Genomic DNA, 19,200 nt, shown 5'->3' with positions numbered 1-19,200 from the left:
AGTCCCACATACTGACTTCTGAGAAAGCTGCTTCCCATCAAATCATGCCGCCCCAAAGCCACCCCTCCTAGGTATTCCTGCCAACTCCGTTTTATAATCTCCATGTCGGGAGGGAGGGTGGTACAGGCACTTTGTCTGCAGGAAGGAAGCAATTAAATTATTAGCACTTTGAAAAATTAAACGACATAACTTATGGCGGAATAAGTTTAGCAAAAAAAAAAAAAAACCCTTGTAATGTGAGAAAACAATTAAAAAGAATTATATAAGGTTGGGCTCGCTCCTTTATTGCAATAGAGTTAGCAGTTCATTGATTATCCTCTTGTTATAATGCAGCAGGGGCTGCCACAGAGGCAGCGACATTCAGGAAGCGAAGCGCTTTGCTGGGTCCTGCAAGGGGACAGGAGGAGGAGCTGAAAGGCTTTCCAGGAGGGGAAAGCAAAGAGCGAGCAGGGTCAGGGGAGGCTCAGGGAGCAGCTATTCCCTTCTTCTCACTCCCTGTGCTTTGGTAAACCTGGGAGAGTTTCTGGTTTCAGCTTGCACCCCTCTGTGCCCCACACCATTCATCCCAGTGAGACATACACACAGCTCTCCAGGATGACATGGATGAGGGTGACCTCTGCAGCATGACAGGAGGCCTCTGGGTATCCCCCCACCCCCTAGGAAAGTGGAAAGGTAAAATGTGTGAAGCCCCAAGGAGCACCCAGAAGCCCTAAGAAGCAACAGACTGGATGTATGCCGAGTTGTGCGGATAGATCTTAAAAACTTAAAAAAAAATGTCCTGTCGAAGCACTACAAAAGAATCAACTGCTGCTACTCCCAACCACGTGGAGGAATCTCCCAGACAAGTTGAGCTAAAGAAGCAAGACATGAACAAGAACCTTGCTGTGTAGATGAAGTTCAAGATCAAACTCAGCCAATGGGTGGTGACAGAAGCTGGAGTAGTGGTTACCCCCAGCAGGGGGAGGGGAGTTTACTGACTGGGAGGGGGCTCAAGGGACCTATGTTGTGCTAGAAATGCTCTCTTCCTTTACCTGGGTGGTGATTACACAGATGTATATAGTTGTCCCTTAGGATTGGCTCCGGGACTCCCTGAAGATATAGAAATCCACGGATGCTCAAGTTTCTTATGTAAAATGGAAAAACATTGGCATAGAACTTAGACACATCTTTTATACTTTAAAGCCTCTCTAGATTCATTTGGATATCTGGCCCAATATAAATAGTTATTGTTTAGGGAATAATGACCAAAAAGGTCGGAACATGCTTAATACAGACACAATTTAAAAAAAAACTCAAACATTTTCAACCTGCCCTTGGTTAAATCTGCAGATATAGAACCCACAGATACAAAGGGCCAAAGGCATGTAGGTAAAAATTGAGTTTTATATGGAAGGTCAGGGCATGTTACTTTGCTGTATGCATGTCATACCCCTATGGGTAAGTAAAGAGCCAAAAAGATGTGAAGGGGAAAACAAATAGGAAACAAGGAGATATATGACCCAATGCCATTGTTTAAATAAAACCCTCAGTGTGTGTGACATACTTGCCCATTCTGTAAGAATTCAGCAAACAAAGCCGGGCGGGTGGGATGGCGCACACCTGTATGTAATCCTAGCAGCTCCAGAGGCAGCCTCAACTAAAGCGAGGTGCTAAGCAATTCAGTGAGATTCTGTCCCTAAAGAAAATATAAAAAGGGGATGTGGCTCAGTGGTTGGGTGCCCCTGGATTCACTCCCCAGTACCAAAAAAAAAAAAGAGAGAGAGAGAGAATTCAGCAAACAGAAAAATAGCACTATCCAACAGAAATAGGCTGTGGGATAAAAGGGTCTGAATAAAATCAAGAGCAGGGCTCTGCACTGACCTATCAATTGTGCTAACAGGCCATGAATGGAGAGGATGGTCAACTCAATCCTCTGTGTCCCAGGTAGAAGTTTATAGAAAAAATCACTAGCTAATCCCATCAGGAGTCTTTGGGCTGGCTGTGGAGCATGTGGATAGTTGGGACTTTTTTTGTTTTTGTTTTTTGGTACTGGGGATTGAACTCAGGGGCACTCAACCACTGAGCCACATCCACAGCCCTATTTGGTATTTTATTTAGAGGCAGAATCTCACAGAATCTCCTGTCTCAGCCTCCCTAGCTGCTTGGATTACAGGCCTGCGCCAGTGCTGGCAGTTGGGACATTTTGATCTGAGAGATAAATGTAGATTCAGTCACTGATGTCTGCAGGAGGTAAAGGATGAACCTGGCTCACCATTTGCAATTGCAAAACGAATGCATGCCCAGTGGCCTAGAGCTTCCCGTAGGGAACCGTGCCCCCGCCCCCCCTCCGCCCCAAGAGTGTGTGGACCTGAGTTATCCTGCCTCTGTTTTTCCAGGAAGTTTTTTGTTTGTTTGTTTGTTTTGTTGTTGTTGTTTTGGTACAGGTCCTGACTGGGAGGGGACTCAAGGGACCTATTGTTGTGCTACAAATGCTCTCTTCCTTTACCTGGGTGGTGATTACACAGATGTATACAGTTGCACCTGTGCCTTCTCATCTGTACAGTGGAATGGAGGGTGATAACAGCACACTCTGACACATTTGCATTTAATTCTCCAGACCAGAGGGTAGCAAATCTGGCCCCCACTGGGAGGGTGGGATTAAACTCAGGGCCACTGGACCACTGAGCCACATTCCCAGCCCTATTTTGCATTTTATTTAGAGACAGGGTCTCACTGAGTTGCTTAGTGCCTCACCATTGCTGAGGCTGGCTTTAAACTCTTGATCCTCCTGCCTCAGCCTCCCCAGCTGCTGGGATTATAGGTTTATGGCACCATGCCTGGCTTTCCTGGAAGTTTTGTTATTTTCTTTGCATCTCAGCCATGAAGATGATAAAGAGTGCCTGAGGGCTGTGTGTGTGTGTGTGTGTGTGTGTGTGTGTGTTGTGTATTAGAGCACAATTTAGATCAGGGATTGGCAAATGAAAGGGTTAGGAAGTAAATATTTTAGGCTTTGGGCCATCAAGCCTCTGTCACAGCTATTCCGGAAGCTGCCATGGACATAAGTGAATCAGAAGCATGGCTGTATTCCAACGAAACTTTATTTGTGGGTACTAACATTTGAATTTCATTTAATTTTCATGTGTTACAAAGTATTACTCTGTTAATATTTTCAGGCTGTTAAAAAATGTTAAGAATGATACTTTGGGGGTTGGTGATATAGCTCAGTTGGTAGAGTGGTTGCCTAGCATGTACAAGGCCCTGGGTTCAATGCCCAGCACCACCAGAAAGAATGATACTTACTTAGCTCCTAGGCTGTGCACAAACCAGTGGGGGCCGGATTTGCTACCCCCTGGTCTGGAGAATTAAATGCAAGTGTGTCAGAATGTGCTGTTATCACCAGAGGGGTGAGGTGGTTTACCCAGCATCAGTGGAGCTGGGACTCTAACCCAGATCTCCCAATTCTGGATTTAGGTCTTTGAATAAATGCACAGGGAGGGAAGGGAAGAGTCCGGTTGTTCATGGTGTCTGTCCCCTTTTCCAGGGTCCATACCTTGCAGTAAGAAGTCTGGCTTGGCTCTGAGTGGCTAATTTTCCTGAGTGGAACAAAGAACTGCTCTCAATCGTGGAGTAAATTGTTACTCTTCAAAGCTCTTTCTTTTATTTTTATGTGGTTCTGAGGATCAAACCCAGGGTCTCACATGTGTGAGGTGAGCACTCTACCGCTGAGCCCCAGCCCCAGCCCTCTTCAAAGCCCTTTCTCATCCTTGATCTATATAGAGTGACAAAGGGTCTCTACACTGCTGTTTTCCAATCTCCCTTTGTCCCACAACATCCATTGATGCATTTCCCTCCCTCCCTCCCTCCCTCCCTCTCCCTTCCCTTCCCTCCCCTCCCCTCCCCTCCCCTCCCTTCCCTTTCTCTCTCTCTCTCTCTCTCTCTCTCTCTCTCTCTCTCTCTCTCTCTCTCTCTCTCTCTTTCTCTTTCTTTGAACTGGGGGATTTTAACCCAAGGGCACTTTACCACTGAATGACATCCCCAGCTCTTCTTATTTTTTTTTTATTTTGAGACAGGGTCTTGCTGAGTTGCTAAGGCTAGCTTCAAACTTGCAATCCTCCTGCCTCAGCCTCCCAAGTCACTGCAATTACAGGTGTGCACCACCATGCCAGGCTCAGTGTGATGAATTTCTGTATATGGATTTTATTATGGGGCATCAGAGTGTACTTCTGGTCCTATTTATACAAAATTCAAAACCGGGGCTGGGGTTGTGGCTCAGTGGTAGAGAACTTGCTTAGTATATGTGAGGCACTTGTTTTGTTTTCTCAGCACCACATTTAAAAAAGTAAATAAAATATATTGTGTCCAATTACAACTAAAAAAAAAATTTTAAAAATTTCAAAACCAGGCAAAGCTATTCTACACTGTTAGAAGCCAGGAAAGTGGTTATTCCAGGAAGGAGGCTCATGGTGGATTCCAGAGTTGGGGAAACATTCTTCTTTTATTTGAAAATGGTCTCTATCAAAAGGCATCAGAACTAAAGGTGCACAAGCCTGGACATAGGTTCTATTCCAATAAACTGCACATTAAAAATAGCTGCGGGGCTGCGCACAGTGGTGCATGCCTATAATCCCAGAAGCTTGGGAGGCCGAGGCAGGAAAACAGCTCGTTCAAAGCCAGCCTCAGCAAAAGTGAGGCGCTAAGCAACTCAGTGAGACCCTGTCTCTAAATAAAATACAAAATAGGGCTGGGGATGAGGCTCAGTGGTTGAGGGCCCTGAGTTCAATCCCTATACTCCCACCCCCCCACCAAAAAAAGAAAATCTCTAAAACATCTTAGGAAAAAATAAACTTTTTGTGAATCCAGTTTCCGGGACAGGAAGGCAGCACTAATGTCGCTCCAACTATTCTTTTACTGGGCAGCAATGGACACTATTGAAAAGCCCTCCAGATGAGACAGAAAGTTCTCTCACCTTTCACATTAACATAGAAGGTGCTAAATGCTTGTCTGGAGCACAGAAAATGTGTGAGTTTATATGTGTGAGTATATATGTGTGAGTGTGGAGAGTGTGTATGTGTAGTGTGCATGAGATGTGTGTGTGTGAGAAGTCTGTGTATGCATGAGTGGGTATATTCATGTGTGTGGCTGTATTTTTGAGTGAGTGTGTGTATAGTGTGAGATGCATGTATGTATGTGCAGTTGTGATTGTGTTGAGAGTGTGAGGAGGACGAGTGTGTATATGTGAGTCTGAGTGAGGGTGTATACCTGTGCATGGGTGGTGGTGTTTGTATATGATGTGTGTGAGGTGTGAGATGTGTATGTACACGTGCCTATGATTGTGTGAGTGTGAGAACCACCTTCCTATGGGGCCCAGAAACCTTCCTTTCCCTTTGGAATTTGCATTTGGACTTTGCAGGGGTCCGTGTGGGCACCCAGGTGGAGGTGTAGCATGGCGGTGCTGGGACTCATCTCTCTGGCATGAGGACCTGGCTAACGTTCACTACTGCTTTTTGCCTTTATGTGTTTTTGCCGTGCAACTCTCTTGATTGTTGCAGATTTATGCAGAGAAAATGGGTTCTGGTAACTGGCCGACCCTTTTAGCCATTGTTCATTTGGGTGGATCTCAGGCCCTCTATTTGTTTCTGGAGGGTTTGCTGGAATTCTCTCTGAAATGTGCCAAGCTTCCTGCCCAAGAGAAGACGTTCATTTAATTTATTTAATCTAGGTGATTTAATTCTCTCATTTAGAGAGAGCAAAACACAGATTTTGCATTACAGGGGCCTGACAGAAAGACTGAAGGAGGAGAGAGAGGGATGGAGAAGATTGAAATGTGGCAATTTCTCTATTGCTGGGGGAGAACTTCTCATGTGCATCTTACACTTGAGTCTAGGATTTTGGGGGCTCAAAGGATAAGGGCCTATCTGTGGGGTCTGTGAAAAAATGGCTGGTCTTGAGGCAGGTGGTGCATGCCTGTAACCCTAGCAACTCAGGCTGAGGCAGGAGGATCATAAGTTCAAAGCCAGCCTCAGCAATTTAGTGAGGCCCTAAGCAACTTAGCGAGATCCTGTCTCAAAATAAAAAATAAAAAGGGCTGGGAATGTAGCTCAGTGGCCAAGAACCCCTGGGTTCAATCCCAGATACTAGAACAAACACACAAACAAAAAAGCTGGTCTTTATGGCCAGATTTGAGAAAGAACATTCCTCTGCTTCCACCCTAGGTGGCCCTGCTTGGACCCCTGGTGTCTGTGCTTCCTAAGTCCCTGCCCACTGTGATCCCCCTCCTGCCCATCTCTGGGGGCTCCTCCCCCCCTCCCTTGAACTTGACTATTGGAATTCCCAGAACAGGCCATGTTTCTCTAGGGCATGGATGTCTTCTTCCACCTCGGCCTCTGCCCACTCCGTGAAACTGTATTGGTCCTTGTTAGGTCCTCTGCTCAGGCAATGGGTTTTATGAAGCGCTTTCCCATCCTCTGTCTCTTGCGCTTGACTGTGGTGCTCTCCGCACTGAGCTGGAATTCTTTGCACATGTGTTTCCTCTCCCACATGCAGCCTCAAGTTTTCCGGGGTAGAGACTGTCTTGTTCATCTCTGAATCACCGGATCCCAGGGTATTGCTTGCCACAGAGGAGATGCTGGGCCAACGGAAGCTTGCTGAATGAATGAATGAGTGAGCACACAGACAGGAAAATGGATGGACGAACTCCACAGGCCTGAAACGCAGATGCACAGACACCCACAGCCCCTCGTGTGCTAAAGTCATTGCACAAATATTCACCCACACAATGCACACTCCCTGCCACTAACTCATGGCTGCTGAACTGGATGTTAACAAGTGATGCTTGTTCTGCACACCCTGGCACTTTGCTCAGGAGGGCCCTGGGTAGCTGAGGCTTTCCTTTCAGACAAGGTCTGAGTCTCAGCACTGATGAAGGTGAAAGATGGGACATTTCTCCCCCCGCCCCCCAATTAAACCCTTATTTATTTATTTATTTTGGTACTGGGGTTGGAACTCAGGGGCACTTGACCACTGAGCCACATCTCCAGCCCTATTTTGTATTTTATTTAGAGACAGGGTCCCACTGAGTTGTTTAGCGCCTTGCCAAATTGCTGAGACTGGTTTTGAACTTTTGATCCTCCTGCCTCAGCCTCCTGAGCTGCTGGGATTTTAGGTGTGTGCCACCATACCTGGTTTTCCCATATTTTTTATTGGTATATTATAATTATACTTATTGGTGGGATTCATTGTTACATATGCATTACACATAACAATAAATTTAGCTAATATCATCTCCCCTCTCTCTCTCTACTAGTCTCCCTTAGATTATTTTTTTTTTCTAAAAACTTTATTTGTTTATGTGGTGCTGAGGATTGAACCCAGTGCCTCCCACACGCTAGGCGAGCACTGTACCGCTGAGCTACAGCCCCAGCTCCTTCCTTATATTTTTTTTATATTTATTTTTTAGTTGTAGTTGGACACAATATCATTATTTTATTCATTTATTTTTTAAGGGGTGCTGAGAATCGAACCCAGGATCTCACACGTGCTAGGGGAGCGCTCTACTGCTGAGCCCCAGCCCCAGCCCCCCTCCCTTAGATTTCCATTAGATATCCCTGACACCTTTCTTTTCCTTTTTCCTCTCTATCTTCCACATATGAGAAAAAACATCTGAACGTTATCTTTCTAGGTTTGGCTTATTTTGCTTTACATAATGTTTTCAATTTCTATTTTCCTGCACATAATGTAGTTTCATTCTTCTTTTTTTTGGGGGGGGGAGGGTACCCAGTGATTAAACCCAGGGATGCTTTACCACTGAGTTAAATCCCCAGACCTTTTTTAATTTTTTTTTTTTGAGACAAGGTCTCCTTAAATTGTGTGGGGCCTCACTTAGTTGCTGAGACTGGCTTTGAACTTGCCATCCTCCTTACTCAGCCTCCTGAGTTACTGGGATTACAGGTGTGAGCCACCATGCTTAGCTCTTTTTATTTTTTATTTTGAGACAGGGTCCCCCTAAGTTGCTGAGGCTGGCCTTGAACTTTCAATCCTCCTGTCTTAGCCTCCAGAGTTGGGATAACAGGCATGCGCCATCACCTCTGGCCAATTCCTAGTCTTTTGAGGAACCTCCAAACTGACTGCCACAGTGGTTGTACTAATTTATAAACCACTAACAGTATAAAAGTCTTCTTTTTTCTCCACATCCTCTCTAGCACTTGCATTCTTAGATAACTGCCATTCTAACTGGAGTGAGATGAAACCTCAGTATAGTTTTGATCACGTTTCCTTAATTGCTAAAGATGTTGAACATTTTTTTTTCTGTATATTTGTTGGGCATGGAGGGGCCATTCCGACGTGGCCCACGACAAAGTCGAAGCAGGTGGGGCTTGATACTTCAGGATCCTGGCTGGAGATGGGCTGCTTGGCATGTAGTAACAGGCTGGCGAGGGAGGGAGGAGGGAGGAAAAGGGTCAGATCAGTGACCCAGATTAGAGAAAGATCAAAGCTGCTGGGACAGATGCTATCTCTGTACTGATGAGTGTTCCTGCAGGCGGTGGACTATTTTGAACACTCCCCATTTAAGCTCTAGTGAGAATGAGTACAAATATCTGGCAGGTTGAAGGAGTGACTGCATGGGTTTGAATGCTGCTTGACCTTGGCACAATATTTTACATCTTTGAGACTCACTTTTTTCCCACCTACAAATTGGCGGGGGAAGGGAATCTGATCTAGGTGCCTTGGGGGTCTCTTCTTCTGATTTCCTTTCTTTGTTTATTGTGGCACATGGAGGCACACACATAAATAATCAATGTTCACATTAAGAGTGAATTTTGCCTCATACCTCTCAGTATCCCCTTGAGCTCTCAGCATAAAAGAACGTAGGCTCTGGATTTAATTTTTTGGGGGGCTGGCCACTAGCTAATTGTGACTCAGGGCAGGCTTCTCTTAGCCTCAGATCCCTCATGCATGATGTAGGGATAATAAGCATCCTATTTATCACCTAGAAGTGTAAGCACCAAGGTGACAATAAAATTCAAAAGCTTTGCTACTTATAAATATTACCAAAATGTTATTTATGATGATTTCACATAGTAGGTTCTCAGTAAATGATCACTAAATGCATAACTTTCTGAGTTTGCTTATATCTTTACTCAAACTCTGCTGACATCAATTTTCCTGGTTTCCTTTCTTTTTCTTTTCTAAATGGACTTTACCTGAATGCTGCAGAGAGCTTGAAGCAATGCAGCCAGAAGTTCCCCATCACTCCATAAAAGGCCACCACCTAAGTGCACCAACTTTGTCCCTCCCATAAGTCAACAGAGTGGGTTTGGGGTGAGGAGGGGGAAATAAAAGAGCTGTTAGCAGGTAGGAGCAAATCAGCCCATCTCTGCGCAAGTCACCACCAATAAAACTTAATCAATGCAGCCCCTTTTAAGTTGGTTAGATCAGTGACCCAGAAAATAGTTCCCCTGCAGAAAAAGGAAATGATAGTCAATAAACTGAGCCGTCAATGGGAAAAATCTATTAAAGAGAGTGAGATATCAGGAGACCTCTGGTGTTAACGGAGACCCTTTGGAACAGAGCCATGGAACCAAGAGCTGTTTTTTAACCCTCTCGAGGACCAGAGTCGCATCTGTCCCAACTCAGACACCAATGCAGCCTACAACTTCTGCAGCTTGGCTCGGCCCCCAAGTCTCCCCAGATGGGAGTGAGGAGCACGCACTGTGTTGATTTCTTTGTGCTGTTTACCTGTTCAAACTAGCATTTTGGAGTGCATGTGCTCTTTGCTAGGTGGTCAGCAGGTGGGGGTTCTGAGGCTCTGCCTGGGGTGCTGCCTAGAGATGACACCTCTCTGGCCCAGGGGAAAGAATCTGAGGTCTCTGCTTCTTCCAGCTGCTCTGACCTGGGCATTGGGAGCCAGAGGTCAAACCTGGCTCTAGACCAGGCCTGCTGACTCCATCCTGCCAGCTAGCAGCGGGGCTTCCTTCCTCTGGAGTTGATAAGAAAGGAAATCTGTCCCCAGGAAACTGAGGATAAGGTAAAGAGTAACAGCATGGGTTTAACTTGGCCTGCACACTGCTTCGTTGGCACTTTAAGCTCACTGTCATTGGGTAAAACTGGGGGATGAGGGACGTTGTGGTAGGGTGGCAGGTTTCCTTGCTTTGAACCTAGAAAAATGTGGCAGCCTGAGGGGAGGAGGGCGGCTCTGAGAGCTGGTCCTGGGAATGCTGCATGGCCCACCCGGCCCCTCACGCCACATCCACTGTCACCACCACGGCCAGGTTGCACGGATGGCATCTGAGTGCCTGTAGCTGCTGAGCATGTCTCACAGAGCTGAGACTGCCGTTAAAGAATGTCACCATCGTATCATGTCAGACACTGTCTTCAGTAAAGGACATTTGGTCACGCTGACCTGAGTAGGCATGGAAGCATCCGGGTAAGTTGCAAAGTTTCCATGGAATCAGGAGCCAGCCAGGGACTGGCCTGGGGCAAAGGCCTGCGGGGAGCAAGACCTGGGCTGGGCCTCTGCTCCTTTCATTTGCTTTTTTTTTTTTTTTAATGCATTTTTCCCCTGCAGTTCATAGGATGGAACCCAGGGCCTTTTGTGTGCTAGGTAAGTGCTCTACCACTGAGCTGCACCCAGCCCTTTCTGTTTACCTTTGAACAGAATCTTTTTCTTGTTAACTCTTCATGCATCCTTTTATGTTTAGCTATTGTTTGATCTTTGAGTTTTTTGTTTGTTTGTTTGTTTGTTTTGGGGTATTGGGGATTGAACTCAGGGGCACTCAACCACTGAGCCACATCCCCAGCCCTATTTTTGTATTTTATTTAGAGACAGGGGCTCACTGAGTCGCTTAGTTCCTCGTCTTGGCTGAGGCTGGTTTTGAACTCAAGATTCTCCTTAGCCACTGAAATTACAGGCTTGTGCCACCAGGCCCAGCTTGATCTTTGTTTTACACCTTTTTATTTTTTTGGTACAAAGGATTGAACCCAGGAGTACTTAACCATTGAGCCATGTCCTCAGTCTCTATTTTTATTTTATTTTGTGACAGGGTCTTGCTAAGTTGCTTAGGGCCTTGCTAAATTGCTGAGGCTGGCTTGGAACTTGCAATCCTTCTGCCCCAGCCTCCCAAGCTGCTAGTATTACAGGAGTGCACCACCATGCCCAGCTAGAGTCGCCTTTTGGAATGAATAGAGTCTCAGGGTCATAGTATTATTTTTGCCATCCCCACGTGAGGGTGAGGGGCATAGGGGAGATATTGGCAATTTCCTGGTTCTTGTGGAACATTTCCAGGGTCTCCCTGGGTGGGTGTCTCAAGAGGCCAAAAAGGCCAAAAGAATGAGATGAGATTGTTGGATGAGATGATCAGGACAAATATCCCCAGACTTGGGGGGAGGGCCTCCTCAATGCACTCTTCCTTCCTGACACCCCACTGCTTATGGGCTGTCAGGAGAGCGGTACAATTTGGCGGGGGTTGTCAGAGATGTTCTGCAGCGTTTGTGGAGGTAATCCATCGGCAATCTTATAAAAAATTTACTTTTTGGATCTGGGCATGTCCTGTTTCCATGGCACAGAAATTCATCAGGATGAGAATCACTTCTACTGAGAGCATCAGAACCAGACGGGCCTCTATCTTCATTTGCCACCTTGGGTTGGTCATGGCTTCTGGGAAGTTGTGGGGAGGATCCCACGCTAGTGATGATGGAATCACTTGACAAAATGCCACAGATATGTGAGTTGAGTTTCTGGTTTCTCTGAATCATGGGTTCATGCTTTTTTTTGTTTGTTTGTTTTAGGGTCTGCTGGTTTCTCTTTGGCATTTTAGGGGAATATTTAGGAAGTTTCTGATGTGCAGTGATCTGCCCAGAACCTCAGAAGGGGCTCCATCCACTTCTATCCCAGGAGCAAGGCAGGAGTGTTTATTAGAGACCTCTCTCTCTCTCTCTCTCTCTCATCCCCTTCAATTAGGTGGCCCTTCTCAACTTAACACACCTGTGAAGATGGAATCTGACATGTCTGAGTAAAGCCAACTACTCATTCCAAGGGAGGTGGCCTGAGCTTTGAAGCCAGGGGAGCATTATCAGTGTTTCAGAGTAATCTTCTCCCTCTATCTGCGGTGACTTTGGGCAAGTTACTTCACCTCTCTGAGCATAGTCTCCTAATCCATAAAATAAGTGCCCAAAATATCTCCCTCACAGCGTCATTTTCAGGATCAAACAAAGCAATGAATGTACAAAATAATGTATTTACCACAATAATTGGCACAAAGTAGGAGTTTGGAAGTGGTAGTTCTTTACCTCTTTTTTCTTTTATTATACTGGGGGTTTAACCCAGGAGTGCTTAACCACTGGGCAACATCCCTAGCTCTTTTTATTTTTTCATTTCGAGAGAGAGTCTAACTAAGTTTCTTAGGGCTTCGCTAAGTTGCTGAGGCTGGCTTTAAACTTGTGATCCTCCTGCCTCAGTTTCCTAAACTGCTGAGATTATAGGTGTGCACCATCTTGACTGGTTAGTGATTGTTTTTTTTTTTTGTTTTTTTTTTTGGGGGGGGGATACCAGGGATTGAACTCAGGGGCACTCAACCACTGAGCCTCATCCCCAGCCCTATTTTGTATTTTATTTGGAGGCAGGGGCTCACTGAGTTGCTGAGCCCTCACAGTTGCTGAGGCTGGCTCTGAACTCCCCATTCTTCTGTTTCAGCCTCCGAGGTCGGTGGGATTACAGACGTGCGCCACCACGCTCAGCCCGGCTAGTAAATTTTTAAAAAGAGTCGCACTGCCGATAGGAATGCTTCTCTGCTCCGGAACAGGTGTGGGTGGTTGGAGTGAGTGAACCTTGAGGACCCCAGTGGGCGTTCGACCCCAAATCCAGAGGCCTCAATCCAGCGTTGTGAGTTTCCGCCACAAGGTGGCGGTGTTGGCAAACACACTGCGCCTCGCCCGCTGAGACGCCCAAGTCCAAAGAATTAAACTGCAGTTTAAATTTTTATTTTGAATGTAAACGCTTATTCTTATTTTGAACGATACCACCCAATCAATCTAATCCTGGGCCGACACCTTCCAGAGACGGGAAGAGCTTTGCCTCAGATCACAGTGCTAGTTGGCAGCCAAGCTGTGTCTAGGATCTGCTGAGGATCTCTTCTTGCAACAAGGTACTTCATCCTGTGCTTTCCAACATCTCATGCTTTGGTTTGGGGTTGAGGCTGGGAATGACAAGGGGACTTGAAAGCCCTTGGTTCAGTCTTAGCATTGTTATTTTCAGAGGATGGGACCCCCAAAGTTTTATATGGTCTCCCGAGATAAATAGTGTGATCCCAGAGTCCCCGTGATCTGAACTATATATCCTGCAACTCACTTAGAGTTTATTAGTATTCTAGTGGCAGAGGCAATAAGAAAGGCATGATGAACTCCCTCTTCCCCCCGCAATAATCTGTTTTTTTTGTTTGTTTGTTTGTTTTGTTTTTAAGATGGACAGAATTCTTTTATTTATTTTAATGTGTGTGCCTCACACATGCTAGGGAAGCACTGTGCCACTGAGCTACAACCCATGCCCCAATACTCTGGTATTTTCTTAAATCCAGAGTGAATGGGTGGGCTAGCCTGGTCTGGGCTAGTGTTGTTCTTTCACAGGATTAGAAATTCTCCTGTTTTGCTGTATTGGTTAAGGAGGCCAGGCCTGAGATTGATTTGGCTTTTGCTACGTGTTAGGAAGTAGGTAAATGCTAACGCTCTGCCCCTCACGATTAAGAGATGATTACACTCGGTTCACAGCTCAGAAGGCAGAGATTCCAAGACACAAAGTGAATTACCCAAGGTCACCCAACATTTCCTGACTCTGAGCTTCTACTCCCACCCTCCAACTGGGATTAAACCCAGAGGTGCTCTATCATTGAGCTACATCTCCAGTTCTTTTTGTAATTTGTCAATACAGGGTCTTACTAAATTGCCCAGGCTGGCCTCGAACTTGTGATCCTCCTGTCTCAGCCTCCTGGAGTCACTGGGATTATAGGCGGGTGCCACTGCACCCCACTGAGCTTCTGATTTGGGGGAGCTGGCCCAGTTGGGTGGGAGAGGGCTGAGATGGCCCACCTTTATGGTTTGTGCCCTCTCTCCAGGTTCTTTGTCCTTCCAGGGAGAGTCCCTGCTGAACAGAACATTCTTTGCACAGGCTCTGTGCCTCCTCCCGCTTTGCCCCCTCCCCTCTGCAGCTTCCCATGAGTTCCTTTCCAGAGCAGTCACTCACTGAATAGGTTGCTAGTGGAAATGTGGTTTTCAAATTTGGGAAATCTCCATTAAGTCCTTTTATTTAAGGAGGATGTCATTATCGCGCCTCCCTAAGGACTATTACGGTTCTATTAGGCAAGGCCGCAGACTTCCTAGGTACTGTCTGGGGTCTGATTCCTGGGCAGGAAAATGCGAGACAGGAAGAAGGGGAGGGGGGAGTAGGAGAGAGAACAGGGCATGGGGGGGGGGAGCTCGAGGAGGGAGGAGAAGGAAGAAAGGAGGAGAAAAAAAAGAAAGGGAAAGAGAAATGAGAAAATTAGGGAGAGGCCGAGGGTATCCCCCTCCCCAGGTGATAGCCAGAGGGCAGAAGAGACCTAACTGCCTGCCTGTTCTCAGCCTCTGCACAGACAGGGGGTCTGGGGCAGTTCTTCATGTCTCCAGCAGCTCACCACTCTTAGGTCTCCAGATTTGAGAAGGGGCCTCTGGGAGGGCCAGCCGAGAGGAAGACGATGCTCAGGGAGGGCTGTTCTGGAAACTGGGGCTGGGCTCAGGGCATTGACCTTCCTGGCCACTCTGGAATGTATTATTTTTCCCTCCTCTGCACCCCACTCCCACCCCATCCCAAGTGAATTCCAAGGAAGCCTACTTTCTCTTTGCTCTTTACTCTGCGCCAGGCAACTAGAGTAGGTTCAGGCACACAGTAGGTGCTCAGTAGGTGTCTGTGGTGGGAATAATGAATGAACTGTGATGAAGAAACAGTACCACTGCTTCCCCATCTTCTCCCTTCCTGCATTCAGAACGAAATCATCTGGTTTGAATGGTTCTTCTCAGGGAAGACTGTTGACCCCTGATGCCCTCAGATCATCCTCCTGGGATACACACACACACACACACACACACACACACACACACACACACATGCACGCACGCATGCACGCATGCACGTGCGAGCAGTGGGCAGGGTTTAGGGAGGGTCAAGAACCACATGGCAAGCAGCTGACCCTGGTTTGGTCAAATGAGAAGAACAAAAAGTCTGGCCCTGCCTGTTAGTGGTTACCATCCACAACTGGAAGTGTTCTAACCTTGGGGCCGGAAGACTGGGCTCTGTGGACAAACACCCTGGCTGGGAAGTCCCCGGCCAGTGGATCCCCAGGGCCTCGGCAGCCTCCCTGCACGCCACCCTGCCCCCTTCAGACCTTCTGCAGGCTCCTGGTCCTGAGGCCAGGATTCCACCCAGGTGCTCCCCTGAGAGCTGGCCCAGTGCCCCTGGGGCTCCCCTCCCTTGGAGAGGGCCTGTGCAGCAGTGATTAATGAGGCGGGGACAAAGCCTTTCTTCCCCAGCTGTGTCAACACGCCCCTGCCCCCGTGGCCTGTGGGCTGCAGGTTGGAGGAAGCAGCCCCAGGCTGGCCTTCCCAGGCTGTTCTCCCTCCCCCTGGGCTCCTCCAGGCCCCTGCCTCCCACTGGGCTCCAGAGCCTCATGGTGATGATGATGATGAGGACGATGATGATTTTATGGCGTTTGATATTTGCTGAGCACATGCCCCTCCTCTTTTCTCGGTTCCTTCCATCAGCTTCCTGAGCCAGAGGATGGGACAGGTGCAGCTATCTTTGGGTCACCAGGAGCAACTGGGCTGTAGTTCCTGGAGCTGATGCCCCCTCCTCTGTGAAGCCTTCCCTGATCACCCCTGGCAGGCTTAGGCTTGTGGTCTTCCTCCAGTCCCTGCCAGGTATTGTCGTGAGAGAAGAGTTCATCTGTCTGTTACCGAAAGCTTGGTCCTCAACCCTGATGCCAGTCCAATAACGAGGACACGGGTTTGAGAAAAAGGAAAAAGAAGGTTTATTGCTTTGCTAGCAAAGGAAAAGCACAGGGGACTCCAGTCCCAGGGGCTGTGGTTCTGCCTATTGGGGAAACAGAGGGCTTTAAAGAAGCCATTCAAAGGCTACATTCCAGGTGTGTCCTGGCAGGGGGTCCCAGGTGCACCTTGATGGTGTGTTGAAATTCACTTGTTAGGGCTGGGGATGTGGCTCAAGCAGTAGCGTGCTCGCCTGACATGCGTGCGGCCCGGGTTGGATCCTCAGCACCACATACCAACAAAGAAGGTGAAGGAGACCACTTTCTTGTGTCCACCTTACTGCTTCCTTAAGGAAGGGAACTGTGTTTCTCTGAGTCTTATGCTTCTTTTGGTGGGTGGGGAGGTCCTGGGGATTGAACCCAGAGGTGCTTAACCACTGAGCCACATCCCCAGCTCTTTTTCTTTTTTATTCTGAGTCAGGGTCTCGTTAAGTTGCTCAGGGTCTCACCCAGTTGCTCAGGGTCTCCCTAAATTGCTGAAGCTGGCCTTGATCCTCCTGTCTCAGCCTCCAGAGTTGGGGTTACAGGTGTGTATCACCACGCCCAGCTGGGTCTTATGCTGTTCTGTTTTGTGGTGCTGGGAACTTAACCCAGGGTCTTGTGCCTGAAAGGCAAGTGCTAGACCACTGAGCCACACCTCAGCCCCTCTTATGTGTCTTCGAACCTGCAGTGCTCTTTCCCACATAGCTATTCTCAGGGCAGCCTAGCATGCTGCTTGGCATGTGCTATGCTAAATACTTATTAAATGAACAAATGGCCTATACATCTGGAATGGTTCAGAATTCCAGGGCTTTATTCTGTGCTGTCTATGGTTCTGGGCCTCGTGTTTAAGCAAGCTCGGACCTGCCCGGGACCACACACCCTGGTCCCAGCTTGTTTGGGGGTGCTCCCAGTGATTCTGATAGAGATTGTCAGAGTCTTTTGCCACTGGAGAGTGGAGGGGGGTGGTGAGGCTCAAGAAGCCAGAGGCAGTCACATGACTTTTAATTTTCAAATAATTTTACATCCATAGAAATGTTGCAATGATAACAAATTATACCCTTTACCCAGTTTCCCTATGTTACGATCTTCCACAACCATGGTACTTTTATCACTGAGAACTCTACATTACTAGCAATTAAACTCTAGTCCCCAGTCCCTTTTTATTTTTTAGAGACAGGATCTCAGCTAAGTTGCTTTGGGCCTTGTTAAATTGCTGAGGCTGGTTTTGAAATCAAGATCCTCCTGCCTCAGTCTCCCCAGTTGCACCCAGCACAAGATGGTGTTTAATTTAAAAATTCATGCATGGAGCTTCGGGTGCAGCTCAGTGATAGCGCACCTGCATGTGCAAGATCCTGGGTTCGGGCTGGGCAAGGTGGCTCACACCTGTAATCCCAGAGGCTCAAGAGAATCGCAAGTTCAAAGCCAGCCTCAGCCAAAGCGAGGAGCTAAGCAACTCAGTGAGCCTCTGTCTCTAAATAAAATACAAAATAGGGCTGGGGATGTGGCTCAGTGGTTGAGTGCCCCTGAGTTCAACCCCTGGTACCCTTCCCCCGCTAAAAAAAAATATTGTCTTTCTGTTCATATAGTTACATGTTTATTTCCTGTGGCTTCTCAGGCTCTCTTGCATACTGCTCCCTCCATACAGTCCTTTTGGGGACTGAAGTTTTGAAAGTCTCAGGTCATCTTCTGTATTCCCAGCATTATACTCTGCCGAGCGCAGGTCTGATGAACGAAAGAAACAGGGATCCCTGGGTCAGTAGAGGGCTGGGGAAAACAGGGGGAGGGTGGGAAAGGATGTATGTTTGGGGAAGATCTGGGTGGGGGTCCAGGTTGTGGCCTGGGATCCCCTGGAAAGCAGAGACATGGTGTTTGAGCTGTGAGTAGGATAAATGTCCTGGGTTCCCCAGTTCCTGGGTCCCAGCTTTTGTCTCTTTCTACTTGTTTATCCATCTTGCCACGTGTATCTATTTGCAGCATTGCAGTTGGTCTTTTGCTTGCATTCCTGGTAAACTGAAATAATTAGAGTTGAATTTTCAATTCACATGTTACCTGATGTTCTGTTTAGTAATACAGGCAAACATCCCACCCACCCCCCTGCTTTAAGGAAGGCAGGCTCCTCGGGTGAAGCTGTCTAAAAGGGCTGGAGGAGAAAGAAGCCTGACTGCAGGTGGGGGAGGGCTCCCTTAGGCTCCTTGCTCTTTGACCTCTGCAGACGCAGACTTGGCTCCTTTCTCGGAACAATGACTGCTGTTGTCATCCTCTATCCCTGTTGCTTTCCAACTCTCTTTGCTCTGAGAGGTGAGCAGACAGCGAGGTGGGGAGGAGGGTCAAGAGGGGACAGTGGGGGATGTGAAGGTAATTTGGAATTTGGAATTACTTTTGGAAGGATAGCCAGGGACTTCTGGGTCTTTCACTGGCTCTGTATTTGGGTGAGGGGCTGGGCTGATGGCCTGGGAAGAGAGGGAGAGGCAGCTGAAGATAGAGGACCCCACGTGTTTTCCCCACCCTGCTGGGAACAGGAGGCCCTGCTGAATAGTTCTGAGGCCAGAGGTCCAGGACATTCCCTGGGCTTCCAAGCCCAGGTCTCCCCAGGGGAAAGGCCTGCAGAGGTCAGCTCAGCAGGGGGCAGAGGGCACAGAAAGGGTCACAGGAGTCATTGCAGTAAGGGGGCAATGTCTTGGGGTGTTGTCTCCAGGTGCCAAGAGCCACAATGTGCTTTTGGAGCAAAGGACATTTACTACCGTTTCTTTCATAATTCTCTGGTACAAATTCACTTCCTGGTCGTTCTGATGATCTCAAAGGTCCATAGGGGGGTAGTCATTGCCTCAAGAACCCTTGGTGATTTGAAACCTCATCATTCCAGGATCCCAATTGTTTCCCCAATTCACACTGTACCCATCAGGCAGTTGGTTTAGAAAGGAGCAGAGGTTTATCATGCTGGACAAGTTTTGGGGTACCTGCCTGAGCCCTCACATTCCAACCACTGTAGGAAGTGCTGGGCTAAGGAGTGGTCTTCTCCTGAATTCCTGGGTCCCTTCTCACTGTTCCCAATGATGGGAACAGGGTGGGCACCTGACCTTCTAGGGAAGTTTTAAATTTTCCACTTTTTCCTCTCAAGCTTTGATAATTTTAGTCTATGAAATAAATGGACAGGAGATTAACAGTGGGGAACACC

At 47.6% G+C, this 19,200-nt stretch overlaps 1 long non-coding RNA gene across 2 annotated transcripts in view; it reads left to right on the top strand.

The window, feature by feature from the left end:
• Positions 1 to 4,370: 4,370 nt before the first annotated feature.
• The window catches only part of LOC144375614 (uncharacterized), a 29,801-nt gene continuing 14,971 nt past the window's right edge, over positions 4,371 to 19,200 (top strand). For both annotated transcript variants that reach the window (XR_013435631.1, XR_013435630.1), the window contains exons 1-2: positions 4,371 to 11,699; positions 12,668 to 13,118. This is a non-coding gene — a long non-coding RNA (uncharacterized LOC144375614). The remainder of the gene's footprint in view (positions 11,700 to 12,667; positions 13,119 to 19,200) is intronic.

The sequence above is a fragment of the Ictidomys tridecemlineatus genome, chromosome 3, assembly GCF_052094955.1.
Source record: "Ictidomys tridecemlineatus isolate mIctTri1 chromosome 3, mIctTri1.hap1, whole genome shotgun sequence".
Classification (NCBI taxonomy): Eukaryota; Metazoa; Chordata; class Mammalia; order Rodentia; family Sciuridae; genus Ictidomys; species Ictidomys tridecemlineatus.
Note: the sequence above shows the minus strand (reverse complement) of the source record. Positions and strands in the feature narration are given on the sequence as shown.